Source organism: Bactrocera dorsalis, chromosome 1 (assembly GCF_023373825.1).
Source record: "Bactrocera dorsalis isolate Fly_Bdor chromosome 1, ASM2337382v1, whole genome shotgun sequence".
Taxonomy (NCBI): domain Eukaryota; kingdom Metazoa; phylum Arthropoda; class Insecta; order Diptera; family Tephritidae; genus Bactrocera; species Bactrocera dorsalis.
In genome coordinates this window covers 58,219,023-58,234,750 of record NC_064303.1, presented here as the reverse complement: position 1 = coordinate 58,234,750, position 15,728 = coordinate 58,219,023, and the positions used below count along the sequence as shown (strand labels likewise).

General features: G+C 39.7%; 1 protein-coding gene across 10 annotated transcripts in view; it reads left to right on the top strand.

Annotated features, from left to right (window-relative positions):
- LOC105224506 (uncharacterized) overlaps positions 1-15,728 on the top strand; it is a 435,144-nt gene that overhangs the window by 190,967 nt on the left and 228,449 nt on the right. The gene's annotated exons all lie outside the window — the stretch shown is intronic.

The window sequence follows — 15,728 nt, the reverse complement described above, 5'->3', positions numbered from 1 at the left end:
ATTTGAAATCATACATATGTACATATGTGTATTGTATAGTATGTGTATATATTTTTTATTTTATTTTTATAATTTTTTTTGTTTTTGGATCACTGCACTTTGTCACCACACTTCGTTTTAGTTTTGTAACACCATTTATGTACGTATATGTTTTTTTTTTTTTTTTATAGTAGGAGGAAGCATCGAAAGCCGGAGTGCGGGACTTTAATCCGCTAAACCTAACCTAGTCCCACCTCATGTCTCTCCCACGGGACCACTGGACAAAGTATTACTTCATGGGAGAGAAGAAGACATTTAAGTCTCCTCTATTGCACGGACTGACTGACGCCTAATCTGTTCTAAATGTCTCAATTTTGTGATAATTAGATTTGCCGCTCTGCTGACAGCTTTCCACTTTACAGAGGACTCGCACATATGTGCAGTCAAATTTTCCACTGTGATACTACCTCCCAGGGTGGTTTTCAACATTTCCCTTATACTTGAAAACCGTGGGCAATTAAAGAACACGTGTTCAGAGTTTTCTATACACTCTGTACACGTCGGACAGTATTGACTAAAGTCATGACGATATTTGAATAGATAGCTTCTGAAGCAACCATGCCCACTGAGTATTTGGGTAAGGTGGAAATCCAGGTCTCCATGTTTCCTACCTATCCACGAGTGTATGTCCGAAATCAGTCGGTAGGTTCACCGTCCTTTGCGTGAAGTTTGCCACCGCTGCTGCCACATTGCTATGCTTTTTATTTTCTCTTCTCTTTTTGCTGTGGTAGACGTCTCTGATAAGTTATATATTCGCGCGAATTCGTCTCCCTGGATGTCAATCGGTGCCATGCTGGCTAATACCTCAGCAGCGCCATTTGAAATGGTTCGGAAAGCACTTATCACTCGTATTGCTGAAAGCCTATGCACTATGTTAATTGGTCTAGCATATGACTTTGTTTCTAGCGCCTGTGTCCATATTGGAGCCGCATATAGGATCACTGAACTTATTGCCTTAGCTATTAAACATCGTCGGCTGGAACGCACACAGCCTTTATTTGCCATCATTCTAGACAACGCAATATATATTTTATTTGCCTTACTTGTCGCATTTTCCAGGTGCTCTTTGAACTTGAGCCTTGAGTCCAATATTACCCCGAGATAATTCAACTGCGGCTGTGAAGTAATCTCACATTCTCCGATGGTCAGCGATATTTTCTCCTCAATTTTCCTTGAGCTTATGAGCAGGACTTCCGTTTTCTGCTCAGCCAGCTCTAGACTCATGGCAGTAAACCATCGGCGCAGACCATTTATGCTGTCATTGCATGTGATCCGGAGGTCATCCAGATGTTTAGCTACAGCTACCACTATGAGGTCATCCGCATAAGCGATTGTTTTTATATTTTTTGATTGCGGTATTCTTAATACCCCGTCGTACATCAGGTTCCATAGCAGCGGGCCTAAAACCGAGCCTTGCGGTACTTCACTGGAGATAGTGTAGGTTTGAGTTCCCTCGTCCGTCTCGTATAGCAATCTCCTATTTTGAAAATAACTCATTATAATATACTGAGGAACGTTTATATCGTGTAGGGCTTTTATTATATTTGCCCACTTTGCGGAGTTGAACGCATTCTTCACATCCAGGGTTATTAGCGCGCAGTATTTTTTCCTACCTCCTTTCCATCTTTTTCCGCTTATTGCACATTTTGCAGTATCAACTATTTCTTTTAGTGCGTCAATAGTGGACCTCTTTTTAATAAAGCCGTATTGTCTCTCTGATAATCCGCCGGCTTTTTGGATTGCTAACTCCAAGCGGTTTCTTACAATGCTTTCGTACACTTTTTCAATTGTGTCGAGCATGCAAAGAGGTTGATAAGATGAAGGTTCTTTTGGTGGCTTTTTTGGCTTTGGAAGTAGAACCAGACGCTGTATCTTCCACGGATCGGGGAATACCTCTTCTAATATACACGCATTGTACATGTTAACAAATAAAGTGGGCCTCAGGGTAATGGCTTCTTTAAGGGCTCTATTTGGTATACCATCTATTCCTGGCGCTTTGGAGTTTTTGATCTTTTTCGCAATAGCCAATAGTTCGTCTTCTGTGACTAGTAGGGGTGGCTCCGTAGCTTCGTTTCGTCTAATATAGGAAATGGGGGCATGTGTCGGGAATAACGCTTCGACAACATTTTTCATAAATAATGCATTCTTGGGTTGCTGAGATTTATTTTTAAACTTCGACATACAAATTTTGTAAGCCGTTCCCCAGGGGTCTATGTTCGCTTCTTCACAGAGCTTTTCGAAACAGGATCTCTTACTACGGATAATTGTATCTCGTCCTGCGCATAGTTGCATCGCATGCTGCAACTAGCTCCTTACGCACAGCGGATACTAAGTGGGCGGCATCTTCGCCTGATGCCTTTGCCGCACTCCAGACGCTCTCAAAAACATCAGTATCAAATTCCTTTTGCCTCCAACTTCGCCTTCGAGAGGTATTTCTTGGACAGTGTTCCGTTTCTTGGGAGAACGAAACTTCTGCAATTATAGCCATATGGTCACTATTTGTGTACATATCTGACACCTTCCACTTAGTATGCCTGCTAAGTGCGTCGTTAGCAAACATTAAGTCTATTATTGAACCTTTACTTCCCTTTTGAAAGGTATTTTGTGTGCCACTGTTTAAAATTGTAAGGTTTGTTTGACTCAAAAATTCTAGAATGAGGCGACCACGATGATTAGTAATTCTGCTACCCCAAGCAGTAGACCATGCGTTAAAATCTCCCGCTATTATTATTGGGGATTTGCTTCTGATTTCTAGAGATAACTCCAGGAGAAAATCTTCAAACTCGCTAATTGTTGCGCTTGGACGAGCATAACAGCTTACAAAATAAATTCCTTCTATATTCGCCCATGTAAAGCCATTATGGGATTCGTTGGAACGTGATGTGAAGGCTTGACCTTTGCAGGCCCATATTGCCGCCTTGCCACTTATATCTTTACTCCAAGTGCTTTCCGAACGTTGAGAGTATTGTTCGCTTAATAGGGCGACATCTATGTTTTCATCCAGCACCGTCTGTTTTAGAAGGTCTTGTGCTGCAGCGCAATGGTTCAGATTTAGTTGCAATATCTTCATTTTTTCGTTGTCTTCAACATATCTGCGTATTTAGGACAGACCGTACTTAAAACGGAGTGCTCTCCTTTGCATAGCATACAACATGGGGAATTTGTGCATGTCTTTGCCACGTGACCTGGGGTAGACATATAGACCACCCGATCTTTACTTTGCCGCACTTGAGTAAAGTTTTGGCATCCTCAGCTCGTAGGCAAATAAGAGCTATTTGTGTGCCACTTCGAGTTTTCCGCAAATTTTTTATATTTTGCTTCCCCAGGTTTTGGATCCCACACTCCTTTTGTAATGCCTCACAGATTTCTTCAGGGGTGGTTATCTCATCCAAGTCTGTGCACATAATGGTAATATTATGAGTTTTTGGCTGTATTACGGCCATCTCACCAATAACTCCTTCTAGGGCGCTTTCGAACGTGTCGGCTCTCTTTTCTGCTTGATTTTTTAATTCGATTAGCAGGTCTCCTTTGAGGGTTTTTCTAATGTACCTCACGTTTGAGCCCAGTTCTTCAAGGCCTCTGTCGCATTTTATTTTTTTCAGAATATCCGCATACGACGCTCCCTCCTTTTTTGTTAAGATTATAGGGTCTGGTTTCGATCTGATTCTCTTCTCGATCTTCTAACAACGTCTGTCCACTTTTCGACTGCGGACTTGTCACCCAAACTGTCTTTGTGCATATATTCCGTGACCTCACTGTGTGTTGCTTGCACTTTGTGACTTATGTTTTTGGGCTTCTTCGTTGGTGGCAAATATCCCAATATCTCGCGTGGTCTCTTTGGAGCATTTTTTTCACTTTGAATAGGGGATACCTGCGACGCTTTCCCTACCATGATTCTTTTCGACGGCTTCTTTTGCTTTTCTGCATTATCATACGAGCTTGTGATACAGCTTACAAGATCACGCATAGCTTGATTTATATGTCTCTGACCGGACATCATGCCTTCGAGCTCTCTAATTTTCCTACCCAGTTTGCAGAAAATATTGGGATTTTCTCCATTGTTACGCTCCTCAAATTTGCCACCTTTGCCTGCTTTTTCGGCATTTTTTGCTGATCCAGCAGCGGTGGGTTCTTCCGGTTTGCCTTTTGGAGGCGTTCTCAAAATTTTTGAGTTCCTCCGAAAAGGATTCTCTGGTGTACATCCCAAACTGTTCTCAGAGGCCATAACTCTGCCAGAGAATAGTTGGGAACACCTGTCAGTGGGTACGTTCAGTCTTTGCCCTAACAAACCTTACTTATATTTTGATGGTTGGCAATGCCGTAACCAAAGCAAAACGAAGAAAGGAGAAAAAGGAGAAACAAAACAAAAAACAGCTGACAGACTAAATCAAAACGGCAAAAAAGAATTGAATGCACGTTTTGATTCGCTGTTACCTGGGGAAATTCCTATTTAATTTTTTATTTTGTTTTATATAAATTTGCCAAAAAGGGGCAGGTAAGTGCCAAATAAATACTATTGAAAAAATATTTTGTACTTATCTAATTTTGTGATTAGCCTCCAATCAAATTAAAAGTGCAGTTCCAGTCTCCCGGTAAGTCTTAAACAAAAACAAGTGTGCTATTACTTTAAATGACCACAAATTCTTGCAGATATCCTAGACCACTATAAAACACGTCTACTTTCACTCACTGTATAAACATGCGCTTATGTATATAGATGTATATGTTTTCTTTTTTTTTCCAATTTGTTGGCACCAACGGGTCTTATTTAAACCGTGTAGGTCACCACCGTAATTATCTCACATTATACATGTATGTAAATATAATTTTTTTTTTTTTAACTGTCACCTCACCACCGTTGTCTTTCCACTATTTTTAGCACTATTTTTTTGCCGTCCGGTACGGCTCGAAGGACCATAGAAAGTTTAATGATAAAAACTCGAGCCACTTACCCGTTGATTTGGCGATGTCGCTAGCAAAAATGAAATCGAATTCAAAGCGGGATAATGCGGGAGAATGGTTGACTGGTATGATACGTATAAGCGCGCCGTCCGCCAGTTCCTTTTGTTGATTGTGTTTGGTGTCCTCATGTGTGGTGCGAAAGGTGTGGTGTAGATGATGATGCATTGAGTTGTTGTATGTAGTGTGGGATGAAAAGATGATGTGTTGAGTGTGGTATGTTTAGTGTGGGATGAAAGATGATGTGTTGAGTATGGTGTATATGTGTGGGGTGTAGTTATATTATTTTAAGAGGGGGGTTAGGTGCTCATTTAGCCACGCTGAATAAATGAGCCACAAGCATTAATTTTCACATCCAGGATGGTAGGGATGGGCTTTATAGAAATAGGTGTTCATCAAATATCACTGAAGCTATTAGAAAGAGATTATAGACTCGGACTGTATCTTTTCGAGAAGTCAGACACTAAGTGTATATAACTGATATTTTATTAAACATATCGGTCAATCCCTAAGCTCTTGTATTTAAAGATAATTTTTATAATTACACTATGTTCTTGTACCAAAAGTCGATAAAATCGGATAAAGATTTAAATTTTTAATAGAATTCAATTTCTATTTCTGGTAATGACATGTCATATGAGAAAAACTGGGAAAGATAGGTCAAACTAATCCGCAGCCAACACATAATTTAATTAAGATGTTATATAAGAATTATACAAGTACTATATTTCAAACTTCCAGTTCTCTTTATAACATACGAGTATATAGTATCATAACAGTATAATAACTAAGAATAATTATAATGTGTGAACTCAAACAGCTAAAATTTTGGATTTTTATCAATTTAGCAATTTGTATGTAAGCATTGTCAAATTTTCCTTTTCTTCATGCCCATGTCCAAATATATGTACTTACGTAGTGTTCATATGTATGTCCAAACTTGTATGTAGTGACGAGCAATACCGGTCGGATGCTTGTTAAATGTTTATATAAGATATAGGGTGGGCCATATAAAATTTTAAATTTCGAAGATAGGGCGTAAAAGATTGAGTGTAGCGTTTGCTGTATGGCACGTAGCGCCGTCCTGCTGGAACCAAATATTTTCCAAGTTTTCCTCTTCAATATCGCGATATCGCTCACCATTGATAACGGTTCCATCTTTATTTTCGAAGAAAAATGGGCCGATGATTCCACCAGACCAAGCACCATACAGTGATTCGTACTGGGTGCATTGGCTTCTCGACGATTACGTGCGGGTTTTCTGTGCCCCAAATGCAACAATTCTGCTTGTTAACGTAACCATCGAGGTGGAAATGAGCCTCATCCGAAAAGATGATTTTTCGGTACAATTTACCATCCTCGGTCAAGCGATCTTCTGCCCAATCTGCGAACTGTAGAATAGTGAATAGCGACCCATTTCGTAAATTTTAAAATTTTTACTGAATATGTGTCACTTTCCGAATGATATTTGACGTTTCAAATATCGAAATATAGATAATTGAAATTTAAAACGTTAGATGGCCCACTCGTTACTATAAATGAGTAAATAATAATCCGATTTCCTTGAAATTTTTAACATTAAAATTGTATTTATTTATTAGAATGTAGTATAATATAAAAGATTACAAAAGAAAACATAAACCAATAATTTCATATGTAGGAAAACCAATCAAAAGTAATGCGTCTAGTTATGCACGCCAACCTGAGTACACAGTAGTGAGTACAAATTCTAAAGTTTTAATATTTTGACAAAAGACCGTATCTTTTTAAGACGCTATTTATTCGATTTGGAATACTTTCAACCAATTTTCTGACCGTGTTGCGAAGAATATTTGTTCAGAATTTTTCAAAGCTCTGTTGGTCGTCCATTTACTGGTTGGCTTGTTAATGACTTGAACGGCTTTTTTAATATTTAATAATATAGTACATTAAAAACTCATTGCCGATTTCGGAAAACCAATGGTAAATCAAAATTAAAGTCTTGGCGTACATAACGCATTAGTTTTTTCTTATGAAATTATTGGTTCATGTTTCCTTTTTTAATTTTTATGTTTTACGCTACATTTAAAGAAATAAAGAAATTTTTAAATTAAGCATTTAAATTATTCAAGCCAATCGGAGTACTATTTCCTTTTTATAGCATCTTATGTAAAAATTTGACAAACATCTGACCGGTATTGCTCGTCACTGTATGTTCCTCAATATGCAGATCAATAAGATTCGAGTAAGTTGCATATATTTTCTAAGTAGTACATATTGCAATGACATTAAATTTATTCAAAAGGAACCCACGTTCTTGAAGTCAAGTGCATTCGTTCATAACTTTGCGCTCCTTGTCAACCCTAATTCGAAAGAAAAAAAAACGATTAACTATTGAACCAATCGTTACAATTCTTTAAAAAACTTTCAAAGTAGGCTCTGTCTGCGTCGATGCGGCGCTGCCTGCTCGATTTCCAAGCATTGAAAGCGTCACGGACGGCATTATCTCCAAGTACGGTCTGCATCAGCGACCTTTTCCCGGCCATTAGGTCTGGTGCCACCGAAACACACTATTTTTTGCTAAAGCAACATTTGGGTAAGCCTGTTTGATCATATCAATCGTCTCTGTCGCAGATTTACCGAATTTTACACAGAATTTAATGGCGTACCTCTGCCCTAACGAACGCTGCGAAACTATTTGTCCTTACTCTCCAAGTTCTCGGAGACAACTGACCAGCCGCTCTTCGTTAGCTAGGAACGCCCTCTATCGAGTCGGTGCGCGCACGCTCCGAAGTACAGTCGCGGTGGAAGAAAATCATTCCTATTACTATCATTTGCTTTTTTCAATGTTTTAACAAAACTCAATTTTTTCCTCCACCGCGTCTCCGCGCAAACTCCCCGTTACTGCCGTGGACAGAGCGCTTCAACGGAGGTGTTTTATCTGATTATTCTTCTTCTTAATTGGCGTAGACACCGCTTATACGATTATAGCCGAGTTAACAAGCGCACGCCAGTCGTTTCTTCTCTTCGCTACGTGGCGCCAATTGGATATTCCAAGCGAAGCCAGGTCCTTCTCCACTTGGTCCTTCCAACGGAGTGGAGGTCTTCCTCTTCCTCTGCTTCCCGCGGCGGGTACTGCCTCGAATACTTTCAGAGCTGGAGGGTTTTCATCCATCCGGACAACATGACCTAGCCAGCGTAGCCGCTGTCTTTTAATTCGCTGAACTATGTCAATGTCGTCGTATATGTCGTACAGCTCATCGTTCCATCGAATACGATATTCGCCGTGGCCAACGCGCAAAGGACCATAAATCTTTCGCAGAACTTTTCTCTCGAAAACTCGCAACGTCGACTCATCTGTTGTTGACATCGTCCAGGCCTCTGCACCATATAGCAGGACGGGAATTATGAGTGACTTATAGAGATTGGTTTTTATTTGTCGAGAAAGGACTTGGTTCTCAGTTGCCTACTTAGTCCGAAGTAGCACCTGTTGGCAAGAGTTATCCTGCGTTGGATTTCTAGGCTGACATTGTTGGTGGTGTTTAGACGAAATTATCTACAACTTCAAAGTTATGACTGTCAACAGTGACGTGAGTGCCAAGTCGCGAGTGAGTCGCTGTTTGTTTGATGACAGGAGATATTTCGTCTTGCCCTCGTTCACTGCCAGACCCATTTCTTTTGCTTCCTTGTCCAGTCTGGAGAAAGCAAAACTAACGGCGCGGGTGTTGAGGCCGATGATATCAATATCATCGGCATACGCCAGCAGTTGTACACTCTTGTAGAAGATGGTACCTTCTCTGTTGAGTTCTGCAGTTCGAACTATTTTCTCCAGAAGCAGGTTGAAAAAGTCGAACGATAGAGAATCACCTTGTCTGAAACCTCGTTTGGTATCGAACGGCTCGGAGAGGTCCTTCCCGATCCTGACGGAGCTTTTCGTGTTGCTCAACGTCAGTTTACACAGCCGTATTAGTTTTGCGGGGATACCAAATTCAGACATCGCGACATAAAGGCAGCTCCTTTTCGTACTGTCGAAAGCAGCTTTGAAATCGACGAATAGGTGGTGAGTGTCGATTCTCCTTTCACGGGTCTTTTCCAAGATTTGGCGCATGGTGAATATCTGGTCGGTTGTTGATTTACCAGGTCTGAAGCCACACTGGTAAGGTCCAATCAGTTTGTTGACGGTGGGCTTTAATCTTTCACACAATACGCTCGACAGAACCTTATATGCGATGTTGAGGAGGCTTATCCCACGGTAGTTGGCGCAGATTGTGAGGTCTCCTTTTTTATGGATTGGGCAGAGCACACTTAGATTCCAATCGTCGGGCATGCTTTCGTTCGACCATATTTTACAAAGAAGTTGATGCATACTCCTTATCAGTTCTTCGGCGCCGTGTTTGAATAGCTCGGCCGGCAATCCATCGGCCCCTGCCGCTTTGTTGTTTTTCAGGCGGGCAATTGCTATTCGAACTTCTTCATGATCGGGCAATGGAACGTCTGCTCCATCGTCATCGATTGGGGAATCGGGTTCGCCTTCTCCTGGTGTTGTGCGTTCACTGCCATTCAGCAGGCTGGAGAAGTGTTCCCTCCATAATTTAAGTATGCTCTGGGCATCGGTGTCTAGATCACCTTGGGGGGTTCTACAGGAGTATGCTCCGGTCTTGAAACATTCTGTAAGCCGCCGCATCTTTTCGTAGAATTTTCGAGCATTACCCCTGTCGGCCAGCTTATCGAGCTGTTCGTACTCACGAATTTCGGCCTCTTTCTTCTTCTGTCTGCAAATGCGTCTCGCTTCTCTCTTCAACTCTCGGTATCTATCCCATCCCGCACGTGTTGTGGTCGATCGTAACGTTGCGAGGTAGGCAGCCTGTTTTCTCTCCGCTGCGACACGGCACTCGTCGTCATACCAGCTGTTCTTTTGCACTTTTCGAAAACCAATGGTTTCGGTTGCAGCTGTACGTAAGGAGTTTGAAATGCTGTCCCACAGTTCGCTTATACCGAGTTGTTGACGAGTGCTCTCAGAGAGCAGGAGTGCAAGCCGAGTAGAGAATCGTTCGGCTGTATGTTGTGATTGCAGCTTCTCGACGTCGAACCTTCCTTGTGTTTGTTGGCGTGCGTTTTTTGCTGCACAGAGGCGGGTGCGAATCTTAGTTACAACAAGATAATGGTCCGAATCGATGTTAGGACCTCGGAGCGCACGCACATCTAAAACACTGGAGACGTGTCTTCCGTCTATCACAACATGATCGATCTGTTTGGTAGTTTTTCGATCCGGAGACAGCCAGGTAGTTTGATGGATCTTCTTATGCTGGAATCTAGTACTACAGATAACCATATTTCGGGCCCCGGCGAAGTCGATCAGCCTCAACCCATTTGGGGAAGTTTCCTCGTGGAGGCTGAATTTACCGACCGTAGTACCAAAGATACCTTCTTTGCCCACCCTGGCGTTGAAGTCGCCAAGCACGATTTTTACATCGTGACGGGGGCATCTCACATAAGTGCGCTCCAAGCACTCATAAAAGGCATCTTTGGTCACATCGTCCTTCTCTTCCGTCGGGGCGTGGGCGCAAATAAGCGATATGTTGAAGAACCTCGCTTTGATGCGGATTGTGGCTAGACGTTCATTCACCGCAATGAATGATAGTATTCGGCGACGGAGTCTCTCTCCCACCACGAATCCCACACCAAACCTGCGCTCCTTTATATGGCCACTGTAGTAAATGTCACAAGGACCTACTCGTCTCTGTCCTTGTCCCGTCCATCGCATTTCTTGGACGGCGGTGATGTCAGCCTTTGTTTTCACGAGGACATCAACCAGCTGGGCAGTGGCACCTTCCCAGTTAAGGGACCGGACATTCCAGGTGCATGCCCTCAATTCGTAGTCCTTATTTCGTTTGCCATGGTCGTGATCAAAAGGGGGGTCTCTCATCCGAGGCTGGTTATGACTATTCACTGGGGGTGTTTTTTTACGTGGCGGGTCCCAAACCCAGCGCACAACCCTATGCAGGGGATGTTTCGCCTTCTCACGTTAGCTCGCCTTCAAACGGATGTTCTTAGGCTACCCAGAGGATACTTGGTCAGAGACCGGAAGTCGTGAGCTGCTTGAGTCACATGTAAAAGAATCGTTTCTGGCCACCCAAGTGAATGGCAATCACAGAACTTTCCTCACTTGCGTGAACTTCTACACAAGACTCCATCCTTCTATTTTACTATTACAATGCTTAATTTCTATTGAGAGATACTGATACCTTACAGCTTATTTACGTAATATCATAATATTTACGTAAAAATAAAAATATACATAAGTTAATTCTAAGTCTAAATAATTTTAAGTAAAATCGATTTATAAATCATCTGTTTCGTTTACTTGTTAAAAGTAGTCGAATCGACTAACAAAGCACGTCCAGGGTTAAAACTGCGCATCGATAATTCCATTCAGTTTATCTAAACTTTTGCAACACCTGAAAGTATTTCCTCGCCTTTAATATTTTAAAATTGTGAGAATATAAAATGGTCAGTTACACGCGAGCTTAGCCCTTCCTTACTTTTTTTTTATTTATACTTCAGGACTACAAGTCACTAACATTGAATGTATCCTCTATTAAAAATGAAATACGAATTCGATTTCCTCATTTTTTTAAATTAATATTGTAATTTATAATACTCTAATATATAAATTTGGTCAATGTATGAGTTATGTATATCCAAAAAATTGTTACGTACTTTAGTAATTGGAAATCTAATGCGATCAGACTTTTCCCAGCCCCAGTAGCCACATTATAGGGATTTTCCATTTTTCACCAGGCTTTGAAACTTTTATGTTGGTCAAAATTTAAGTATGATATATTAATAAAATAAAAATAATGTGACTTAGCACTGAATCTTAATAAAAAAAAGACCTCATTATATTTTCGATGTCATTTTCATAATATTCACAATATTATTAATATGTATTCAATTTTTTATTATGCCATTGTGAACTTCGGCATGCTGTCACATATGGTTTTGCTTTGATTTAGTAGCTAAAACGCGAGTTTTTTATTTTTAATATCTTTTTTGATCGAATAGGTTCATAGGACTAATCACGTTAACTATACACAAATTTTTTAAATGAAGTAAATATTTAATAAAGTATGCTCATATTTTATTCGCTGGGATACTCGGCAGAGTTGATGGAGTTTCACCGGAGACAAATTTTAGTCGTGTTTCGCAAGAGTTTTGCAGCCGGTGACTCGAAAATAGCAGAATTGAGCATATTCGGTGTTAAATGAGAAATATAATGCTAATTTCAATGTAAACAAATGTACGCCTACAGTTTCGTTTATTTTCTATTCGCAACCGACTCGGCATATAATTTATAGATTATCGATATATATTTGGTATTAAGGCATATACTTAGTATATAAGTAGGTACATATGTATGTATAGTAAAATTTACCTACATATGTATTTCATGATGATTCTATAAAATCATCAAAAATATATAATAGAGTAAATTTGGTACTATTACCCAAATAATTAATATACATAAGTTTAAGGTAATTAGTTTTGAATTAAAAAAAAATAAGCGAACGATCGCCGATTCCCTCGCCGCTCTAACAGCTTTACCAAAAACTTGTGTAAATATGACTGTATAGTATGTATATGTATGAGCGTACATATGTACATATCCACACAGATTTTTGCCAGCCACAGAAAAATATTTTAGAATTGAATTGATTGAATATTATAAATCGACAACAGTTATGTTGCCACTTTTCTCACTTCTTTCTGTGAAGAAACATCAGAAAGTTCTTCAATTTATGATTTTTAGCATTTGCCACCGTCGCGAAAAGACGCTTGTAGGCAAAGGCATGCTCGGGGAGATGTTAAAGTGGTCGTTTTTATGAATGAAGCGAGTTTGCCTGTTGAAAGTTCGCTTGCGTTCATGAATGAAAATGTTGTTGTTGTGTGTTTTTCTACAAATTTGGGCATCGACTATTTCGCTGCCATATTGATATGGAGGGATCAAGCTTAGCCATTCCGATTAATCCTTCTGTTTCCGCTGCGTTGTCACTCTTTCTTCTTTTTCTTCCCATATCCTCATATTGTCCCCGACCGCCTTCGATTCGATCATGTAAGGCACTACATTCTCCGGTGTCACGCAATCGTTTATCACATTCTCTATTTCTAGTCTTTCTTTTTCATATTTTGGGCAGGAAAAGAGGATATGTAATGCAAGGAGCAATTTGTTTCGTCATCATGTCCGTATTGGTATAGATATTCTCTATAACATATATGACCTGTTAAAAACTGCGTAAGGTAAAAATCAGTTTCCCCGTGTTTCCGTTCTATCCATGGTTGTAAGCCTGTGCGTCCATCTCCCCGTAGTTGTTTCGTGTAGTGCTTTTCGTTTTGCCGAATATTCGCTTAATTTCCATGGCCATTAGTCTGGTAGCATGAGGACTGATGAACACTGATGGCATTCAGTCGTACTATTGATTTCGCCCTTTCTGCATATGTTTTCTGCCGCAGCGCCATATTGGTGCTGCATACAAGTTACAAATTGTTTTGTTATAAGGATTTTTATTAACTGAGATATGACTGGCTTTTTCAAGTCCAACTTTACAACTGATCACTTAATATTAAATGCTTCTAACTCTAGCCTATTATTACACATCATGCTAAAGATGTACCGTAATTCCGCATTCCTTAGCAAAGTCCTATTGTTTTAAACCGCCCGCACAAGTAAAAACAAATAAAGTGCTAAGCCGGTTTTGATACTCTGTTATCAAAAACATTTCATTTAATGATCATTAGCGCTCTAGTTAGACAAATAAACCCAGCATATATTTCAAGAGTAGCAGCATATGGGATACTAGCTGCTATGTTAACTACTCCCCATCTTAAGTGCGAAACGTCCTCGGTTCGTTAGGTGTTCAATTTTCAATAGGGGGATGATATGTAAATGTATACATATTTACATGTTTTACGAAAAATAATGTGATGTTTCAAATCATTAAGAAGTGTTTTTTTCTTTACTTTATGGTGTTTACATATGATAAAAAGTATAGAAATTGCGCTTAACGGAGATTGCTTTTGTGAATTTTCTTTCCATTAATCAAAACCGTGGTGCCAAGATCTTTTTCGATTACTTTTTCCACGCTTTTTATTTCGCTTCAAAAAAACCTTTTCTCCAGGATTATAAGTTTTCAATGTTTTATCTTTATTATTCCTATGTAAAGTTTTCTCCTGAGTTTTAAGTAATCGTTTTCTTATCTCAATTAGATTTTCTTCTGAGAAATTGTGAAAGATATCGGTTGGCCTAGCTTTGGTTACCGAGTGTATGCTATAATTATGTTTATATGCTGCTAAAAGTACCAATTCAATTACATCATCCAGTTTCTGTTGCTCTCTTATGCGTCGTGATATTATCAATAATGTGGAATGAAACCTTTCCACCTGACCATTACTTTCACTATGAAGGGTGGGTACAAAAAAATTGATCTATTCCGAAATTATCCCTAAGTAACGATTTTATGGTATTCGATTGAAACGCCTTCTCGTTATCAGAAACGATGGTATTTGTGTTACTAAATACTAACAAAATTTCTAATAAAGCATTCTTAACATCTACTCTTGTCCTTGAAGCAATTGGCTTTACGATAGCAAATTTAGAAAATTTGTCTACACACGTCAAGAAAAGTTGCTTATCAGTTATAGAAATGTCTAAATGGAGAATTTCTCCTGGAAGATTTGAAATAGGAGATTTACCAATTCCCGGATCAGGTGGTTGACGATGGTATTTATTTTCCAAGCATATCTTGCAGTTAGCAATCATTGTTTTCAATAATTTTTTTATGTTTGGAAAAAAATAGTTACTGGAAATTTGGCGCAAATTTTCGTGTAAGCTACGATGAGCTCGATTATGCTCTGTTGCTATCACTTCCAACTGATCATTTTTATTAGGTAAATCTATGACCATGATTTCGGTTTGGAGAAATTTAGTACCAGCAAAGACGGATACTAATGTATTTTGTATTTCTGCTAGGGTTGGAAGATCGCAACGCATTGCATTTGTGGCGTTTGTATTTATGACGCCTTTTAAACATTGTAAGAGATCTTCAATAGTGGTAAATGTTATTGCGTAGCGAATATATTTTTGGAATAGTATTTTGGTGCATTTACTAAATGAGGTTGACTTTGAGAGCACAAGCTGAGTTTTAAATTTTTTGACTGGACAGTTAACCGTTTTAATTGTATTGGTAGAAGATTCCTAGCTGTGCACGGTTTCGTTAGAGGCGTTATCATTCAAAGTGTAGGCAAACTGTCGCGAAAGTGCGTCAACTACCTTATTGTCTTTTCCGGGTTTGAACTGAAAAGTAGGAGAAAATTCCTCAACAAATGATCTCCACCTCTTAATCTTGGAATTGGGATTCTTTTCAGACATAGCAAATATTAGCGGTTGGTGGTCAGTGAAAATATGGACGTCCTTAATTCCGTACAATTAGTGACGAAGTTTCTTCAATGCCCATACAATTGCTAAGAGCTCCCGTTCGTTGGTGGCATAATTTTGTTCACTAGCAGAAAGTGTTCGTGATATCATCGTTATAGGTCGCCTATTCTGCGATAAAACTTCGCCTAAGGCAGTAGAGGAAGCATCTGTGGTAAGCTCAAAGGGTTTTTGGTAGTCAGGATATTGGAGAAGCACGTCTTCGGAGGCTAATATTTTTTTTAATTTTTTGAATGCGCATAGGGCATCTGGGTTAAAATCT